The sequence below is a fragment of the Euprymna scolopes genome, chromosome 41 (assembly GCF_053919585.1).
Source record: "Euprymna scolopes isolate OS-2025 chromosome 41, ASM5391958v1, whole genome shotgun sequence".
Classification (NCBI taxonomy): Eukaryota; Metazoa; Mollusca; class Cephalopoda; order Sepiida; family Sepiolidae; genus Euprymna; species Euprymna scolopes.
The window spans coordinates 7,191,238-7,200,634 of record NC_136522.1 but is presented as its reverse complement, the minus strand read 5'-3'; the positions used below and the strand labels follow the sequence as shown (position 1 = coordinate 7,200,634).

The 9,397-nt window shown below is 28.7% G+C and overlaps 1 protein-coding gene across 1 annotated transcript in view; it reads right to left on the bottom strand.

The window, feature by feature from the left end:
* LOC145266325 (atrial natriuretic peptide-converting enzyme-like) overlaps positions 1-9,397 on the bottom strand; it is a 378,936-nt gene that overhangs the window by 303,288 nt on the left and 66,251 nt on the right. The gene's annotated exons all lie outside the window — the stretch shown is intronic.

The following is a 9,397-nucleotide window of genomic DNA, read 5'->3' as shown; positions in this document are numbered from 1 at the left end:
ATAAAACTCAGAAGTTAGTTCAAAATCCTCGCGTGTTATAAGTGGGGATGTGACAACAGCATATTCTTTTCATTGCTTTGACTCTCAAGTATATATCCGACACAGACACAATTAATCAACCGAGACCTGCATCAGTCTTTATAAAACATATAAGATATCTACGGACGCACACGGATAGACACTCAAGAGTCGAAACAATGAAAAGAATATGCTGTTGTCACAGCCTTAGTTTTAAGTAAATAATCGAAAACTCAATAAAAAAAAATAATTACAGCGTCTATACACATTTAAATAGTTTTGCTGACTTTTAAATTTGCTGATTAAAATACCAAAATTCTCCAGCTCAACAGAACACACGTCCATAATAACACCGTTTTTGCTTTTATTCGTAAACTTGGATAAACATGAGACTCTGACTATCATAATGTCGGATATTGTGAAACCTGGATTGCACCAGATTACCCGATAGATTGAGGAAACAACCCAAAGATGGCTCTAGAGTATGTTGTAATGTATTATTATGGAAATGAAATATTTAATAGCAGAAGAATCTGTTAGAAGACAAATAGTTGAAAACAAAATAATTGAAGGTTATTCATATAAAATATTGGAATTTAGTTAAATATTTGTGTTATAAGAGATTTGGGAATTTTAGTTGCATGAACAAAACTTTAGGTAATTAAGAATAACAAAAATGACATTGACGTAAGATTGGTCTGGCTGGTGACGTAAGATAACGACCAAAGAAAACGAATTATCATATACTATAGACACAGACAAGCAAAATATGTAAGTCAGAAAAGGTTTGGAATTAGAGTTTGTCAGTAAGTCGACTCAGAATAGAGGTTCTGTGAAGCATCGACGGGACCAACTAGAAAAGATGTAGGAACAAAAGAGAAATCCATGCAACTCAGAGGTAAGTCTCAAACAGAAAATAAATACCACAGAGATGTTTATTCATCATGTTAAAGAACTATATCACGTACGTTTATTTGTCTCGTTTGGTGAACTGTATCGGATATGTATAATACAAACACACGTGCAGCCGCAAATAAACATTCTACAACTGCATTGACGAAGACGACGCAATCGACTATATTTAGATATACGTCATTTATACATACACTTAGGGAGATACGTTATATATACAACCAATAAGTGGTATTACAATTCTACACGAAACTTTCTGTTATCATTTGCTTTTATTCGTCCCCACGGACTGAATTTAATCTCTTTTACTAATATATTAGCGGGGGCACCCGGCGTTGCCTGGGTGTTTGGAGGTGTGTTGTACCAGTGTTATAGTTGTACAAGCGGCTAAGCGAATGTCTGTCTCTTCGCCGTGCCGTGTATATTTGGATTGTTTTACTTTTTATTCATGCTAAAATAACTTATTCGGACGAACCATCATTATCGTCGTCATGAACGTTAAGAATTTGTGCTGTTATATATATTTGTGCTGTTATATATATATATATATATATATATATATATATATATATATATATATATATATATATATATATATATATATATAAGGCACCTTCAGTCTTTAACAGACTATAGATACGCACGAAGGAGTGCCTACGCATGAAATTACTGCTGCCATAAAAACATCCTATCCTGCCTTGACAGAGTACAAAATAGACTTCGTGGCTTAGTGGGGGATGCCCTTTTCTCTACCCTGCAACCTCTCTCCCACAGAAGAGACGTTGCGAGCCTATCCTTGTTTTATCGTTATTTCCATGGCAGGTGCTCGTCTGAACTCCAATCTCTGGTCCCCCCTCGCCAATCTTTCACGAAAAACACCCGTCTAGCTGAATCCACTGTGAAAAATTTCCCCCACTCTTTATCTGTGCCTAAATCAAAACGTGGAATCCATGAACAAAGCTTCTTTCTTAGAACTGCACGCCTGTGGAACTCTGTTCCGTCTGCCTGTTTCCCACCTGACTACGACTTGGATGTCTTCAAGTCCAACGTTAACAAATTCCCCTTAAGTAAACACTTCATCAAATCTCCACACTAACGTAATGTACTTGCAATAACACTTATCCTTGAGTGGCTTCCAGACCTTGATAAGTAGTGATCACCGTGTAAAAACAAAACTTGTGGCAGGGTGTGTGCAATCTCTAATCACACCTCTCCTGAGTCAATATTGTTAGATACCAGTGGCAAATGAAGTGTATGTGCAAGGCAAATGGAAACAAATACCGGGATAAGTGGAGAGCACATACAGCGCCTAGAATTCCCAAATGGTCACCCATCTGGTACTAACCAGGCTTGACGTTGCTTAACTTCGGTGATCTGACGCGAACCGGTATGTGTGTTATTTTCTGTGTCACTTTTTTAACTTCGCAGCCAGATTTTCGCTCAAAAACTGATTAAAAAGCTTGGTGCATATCTGAATACCCTTTATGTAAAATTTTAAATGTTTTGACCCAAAATTAGCCAAGAACCGATTAAAATTATTTTTCCAAATCTCAATAGCCCTTATGTAAAATCTCGAGTCTGTAGACTGAAAATTGACAGAGTAGTTTGGTAGGGAAATGGACGAACACAGATAAAGACACGCAGACAATTTCACTCATATATATATATATATATATATATATATATATATATATATATATATATATATATATATATATGTAAAAGCGAAATTGGCTGTTTGCATGCGTGTGTGTCTGTGTGTGTACATTTCTCTACCAAACTACTCTGTTATTTTTCAGTCTACAGACTCGAGATTTGACATAAGGTGTAATGAGATTTGGAAAAAAATTTTTAATCAGTTTTCGGCCAGAAATTCGGCTGTCAAGGGGTCAAAGTTCAACTATTTTACCTTTGAAAACTCTACCAAACTTCTCCGCTAATGCTTGAATCTAAACACTTGAAATTTTAGATGTAGGTTACTTAACATGGATCAAACTTAATAACTTAATTTGAGCCTAAAACAATAAAAGTAAAGAGGTCAAAATTAGGGGCCAAAGTTTAAAAAAAAAACTGACCTCTGCGGTCTCTACCAAATTTCTCAGGCAATTCTTGGTCTAAAACATTTGAAATTTGACATAAAGTGTATTCCGACGTAGGGCAAGCTTTGTAATCGGTTATGGGGCGAAATTTTGGCTGCCAAGAGGTCAGAGCTCAAAGATTTTACATTTGCGGTCTCTAGCAAACTATTACAACAATTTTGGGACTAAACATTTGGAATTTTACATGAACGGTATTCAGACATAAAGCAAGCTTTTAAATCAGTTTTGGGACAAAAATTTGGTGTTAAGAGGTCAAAGTTGACCTTTGCAGACTCTACCAAACTCCTTCGTATATTTTGGGTCTAAACACTTGAAATTTATGATGCAGGTTACCAGGACATAAGCTAAACTTTTAATATATATATATATATATATATATATATATATATATATATATATATATATATATATATATATATGCACATAAAATTATGGAGAGTACACAGGGCCCAAGCAAAGCCGGGCTGAACTGTATATATATATATATATATATATATATATATATATATATATATATATATATATATATATATATATATATATATGCACATAAAATTATGGAGAGTACACAGGGCCCAAGCAAAGCCGGGCTGAACTGTATATATATATATATATATATATATATATATATATATATATATATATATATATATGTATGTATGTATATATATATATATATAAGAGCAAATAGTTAATAAAACTTGTTAAAAACACTTTGAAAAAGAGTTAAAAACATTTAATTTGAAAAGGAAACACAAAATAAGTGGATAGTCCTATTTAGTGTTTCCTTCTAAAATTAAATATGTTTTTTTAACTCTTTTCCAAAGTGTTTTAAAATGTTTTATTACATATTTGCTCTTATTATAAGCTCTATCTCCTATTTGGTTTTATCGAGCTTTTACGCCTGGTTGAGATTACTGTATAACTATTAATTCGTTAATATTTATAATATACTTTAGTTTTACCATCTGGGATCATTTTGGTAAATTTAATTGTTATTTTCATTTTATACTTATATATATATATATATATATATATATATATATATATATATATATATATATATATATATATATAGTTTTGAAAATATATATGGCAATTAAGCCACACAGAACGAGAGATATTCTGTGTAGCCTAATTGCCATATATATTTTTTTATTTGTTTTTTAACATGTTTTATTAAATATTTGCTCTTATTATAAACTCTATCTCCTATTTGGTTTTATTGAGCTTTTACATCTGGTTGAGATTACTTTATAAATATTAATTCTTTAATATTTATAATATACTTTAGTTTTACCATCTGGGATCATTTTGGTAAATTTAATTGTTATTTTCATTTTATACTTGTATATATATATATATATATATATATATATATATATATATATATATATATATATATATATATATAACTACTTCATTTACTCACATAAAAATAATATACGAAAGTATAAATTTATGCGTAAACTTTAAGTATTTACTTCAAAAGTGCTCACTACGTAGGTAGAGCTAGGTAGTAATTTATAAAATATATATGGCGATTAAGCTGCACTGAATATTCCGCGTTTAATCCACTCTAGGACTCTTCAGGCTTATGCGCATAAACCTGAAGAATCCTAGAGTGGATGAAGCGCGGAATATTCAGTGTTGCTTAATCGACATATATATTTTATAAATACTATATATATATATATATATATATATATATATATATATATATATATATATATATATAGAGAGAGAGAGAGAGAGAGAGAGAGAGAGAGAGATTGATAAGAAGGAGAATGTTGTTTTTTTTTCATATAAAATACGACCCTGAGCGAGTTTAATATTGAAGATATTTATCTCGATGTAAATAAGTTTTTTTGTTTGTCAAAATTTATGCTGTAGATTTATCTTTGCTGTTGTGGCAACTAAAGCGGGGTTAAGAAATTAAAACGGCGTTCTTGTTATCTTCGTCATTATTGCAAGTGCGTGCAAGTTGAAACACTATTCCTTATCGATAGAAATATTTGAAAAACCAATGTTGATATTTTTTGGTGGGGGGGGGCAGATCTTCGCCACTGATATACAGCAATAAATCAGACAGACCCAAGTAAAACAAAGTCCAAACAAAAAGAGAAGTAAAAATACACGTAGGCTTTTATTACAGAAGAAAGTGACATATCAGTCATTTTATTATCGTTAACACAGAAATTGATGAGTTCGATTTTTAGTATTGTACTGATAATTATTTATGCAACGTTGTTTCTTCAATTGCAAAGCAGACAAAGAATAGAAAAGAAACTCCACTTTTTTGTTGTACAGCAACGTTTATTTTCTTATTCACGAACGTTATCGCCTTCTCGAACGTGCTCTTTATTTTTTATAATCTCTTTATTTACCGGTTACATCATTTCGCCTGTATTTACATATGCGCGTCCGGGCTATGTTACATTTATTGATTTATTCATATAATTCTTACTTTTTAAAAAAAATTACTTATTAACGAAATTATTATTTTTTGAAATAAATATATTTAAGAAGATATTATTTTAAAAATTTTAAATATATTTAAACAATTATTATTTTTTTGAAATTAATATATTTAAGAAATTATTATTTTTTAAATTTATATATTAAAGAACTTATTATTTTTTAAATTTATATATTTAAGAAATTATTATTTTTTAAATTTATATATTTAAGAAATTATTTTTAAAATTTATATATTAAGAAATTACTACTTTTTAAATTCATATATTTACGAAATTACTATTGCGTGAACTTATATATTACCGAAATTATTGCTATTTTAATATTAATATATTTTAGAAATTTTTAATTTTGAAATTCATAAATTAACGAAATTACTTTTTATAACTTATATATTAACGAAATTATTATTTTTTCAATAAATATATTTAAGAAATAATTATTTTTTAAATTTATGTATTAACGAAATTATAATTTTTTAAATTAATATATTTTAGAAATTCTTATTTTTAAATTTATATATTAACAAAATAACTATTTTGTAAACTTATCTATTAACGGAATTATAATTTTTTTAATTAATATATTTAAGAAGTTGTTTTTTTTTAATTCATATATTTAACAAATGATTATTTTTAATATTTATATATTTAAAAAACTTTTATTTTTTAAATTCATATATTAACAAAATTACTTTTTTGTAACATATATTAACGAAATTATTAATTTCTGAAATTAATATATTTAAGAAATGAGTATTTTTTAGTTTTATATATTACAAATATTATTTTTTTTATTTATATATAAACAAAATTACTATTTTTAAACTTATATATAAACGACATTATTATTTTTTAAATTAATATACTTAAGAGATTTTTTTATAAATTTTTATATTGAAGAATATATTAGTTTTTAATTAGTGTATTAACAAAATTATGGATTATATATTTATATAATAATGAAATTATCATTTTTTTAAATTATATATCAAAGAAATAATTACTTTTTGAATTTATGTATTAACGAAATTACTATTTTCATTTTTTTATATTATTAGCTAATATATTATCTTTTATTTTATATACTTATTGTTTTTTAAATGTATATATGAACAAACTTTTTTTAAAACATATATTAACGTAAATATTATTTTTTTTTAGATATTAAAGAATTTATTAGTTTTTCAATAATTATATTAACGAAATTATTTTATAAATTTATATAATAACGAAATTATTTTCTTAAATTTGTATAATAACGAAATTTTTATTTTTTTATTTATATATCAAAGAAATAATTTTTTTTACATTTATATATTAATGAAATTACTATTTATAATTTTATTATATTATTAGTTAATATAGTATTTAAAATTTTATATGTTAACTGAATTATTGTTTTATAAATTTATATATTAACGAAATTACTAATTTTTTAAATTTATATATCATCTAAAATATTATTTTCTAAATTTATTATTAACTAAATTTATCATTAACTAAATTATTATTATTAAAATTATTATTATTATTAACTAAATTATTATTATTATTATTATTAAAGAAATTATTATTTATTAATTTTATATATTACCAAAATTACTTTTTTCATATATTAGCGAAAATATTAATAATTTTAATTTATATATTAACATATATATTGCTAAAAAGAAGGAGGAGGACCTCCAATCTATAGTGGAATGGAAACAAAAATGGAGGGTCACATTCAATGCTGCCAAAATTAATCTTGTTTCCTTCAATAATTACAAGAAACCTTCTCTACACCCAATAGCAATGACCAAGAACACGTTACCCGAAAGTACTTCCTTTAAACTCCTCGGCCTAACGTTTAAAGGGAACAAGAACTGGAATAGATACATTGAGAGCATTGCTAAGGCTGCTGCGAAGAAGTTGGGCTCTCTCTACCGTGCTAGAAAACTACTTACACCTGAAAGCATCCTGTACCTCTATAAGGCCACCATTCGCCCATGTATGGAGGACTGTTGTGCGTCTGTTACTTGTCTCTCACTTCTTTACAGGGTTTAAAAGAGAATCGCCAAACTGATAGGTCTTGAACTGTCCTCTAGGCTTCAGCCTCTGTCCCATCGACGAACTGTTGCATTCCTCTGCCTGCTCTACAAATACTTTAATGGTGAACGCTCTGACGAACTACAAGCACTTGTATCCCCTCGACGTGAACACCCCCGACACCTGACAAGTAGCTAAATCCTACTCCTTCACAGTAGAGATCCCTAGGTGAAAAAAGCTTTCTCCTCCAATAGCTTCTTCCCCAGAACTGCTAAATTTTGGAACTCGCTTCCGAGATTCTGCTTTCCCAACTGTACTGACATGCAGAAGTTCAAGTGTAATGTGAACATACATCTTGCTGCTCATCTCCCTTCATAATACCCCTGCAACTTATGTCCCCGATAGTAGCCCCCTACTTCAAAGTGGCACTGTGCCTTGTCTATGGTGAAAAAAGGTGATATATATATATATATATATATATATATATATATATATATATATATAACTACTTAATTTACTCACATAAAATTAATATACGAAAGAATAGATTTATGCGTAAATTTTAAGTATTTACTTCAAAAGTGCTCAATACGTAGGTAGAGCTAGTTAGTAATTTATAAAATATATATGGCGATTAAGCTACACTGAATATTCGGCGTTTCATCCATTCTAAGATTTGTCAGGCTTATGCGCGAATTCTGTGGCTGTTTCTCGTTTTTATGTGGTCCTCTTCTGTTGAGGATTTTAGTTAGCCAATCTGCTTTCTAGTATCACTACAGAAGTACCCTTCTATGACCACAATGGTAACATTTATACTCAAATAGACGGTGTGGCAATGGGATCAGTCCTCGGACCAACCCTAAGTGAATTCTACATGGCTGACTTAAAGAACAAAATATTTAAAAACAACATAAAACCCCCAATTTATGTACGCTACGTGGATGACATTCTTATTTTAGCTGAAAATAATGAACAGATACACCAATTACAGCACCTCTTTCAAGAAAATTCAATTTTAAAATTCACAGTAGAGTTAAATAATAATAATAAAATTCCATTTCTTGATGTCCTTATCGATACGTCTAATAACACTTGTAATACATCTGTATATAAAAAACCAACTAGCATAAACTCTTGCCTCCTGAACTTTAAAAGTGGGTGTCCACAAAGGTACAAAATAGCCATAATAAAAAATTTACTAAGTCGCGCTAAAATGATATCCTCCACAAAAAAAGCATTGCTAATTGAAATAAAAAACATTAAACAAGTACTCATCAATAATCATTTCCCCAATTACATTGTTGATGAACAAATAAAAAAAAATGCTACAATCTTCCGATAACCAGAATAATAATGTTAGCCAACACCGCAATGCAAACCCCATTAATATATTTTACCAAAATCAAATGACGCCTAATTTCAGAATCGAAGAAAATGCAATAAAAAATATTATACGAAGATACTTGACGCCTGTTGACAGTAATTTTAAAATTAAATTTATTATCTATTATAGGAAATTTCGAACACAAAACCTTGTGGTTAAAAACAACTCTTCACCGGCGATAAAAACGTTGGAGCAAACCAATGTAGTGTATAAATTTAAATGCTCTATTGGAGAATGTAACTCCAAAAATAATACATATATTGGGCATACAACAACAACGTTGTCCCGGCGAATAACTATGCACCTTAACGACACAAGCGCGATTTACAAACATTTAAAAAAAGAACATAGCTGTCCCCCCTCCAATGTTAGAAAGGTCCTCGTTGACAACACAAAAATTATACAACGGGAAAATAATGTAAAAAAATTAAAGATTCTTGAAGCGTCGTACATTAGAACTCTTCAACCTAATATAA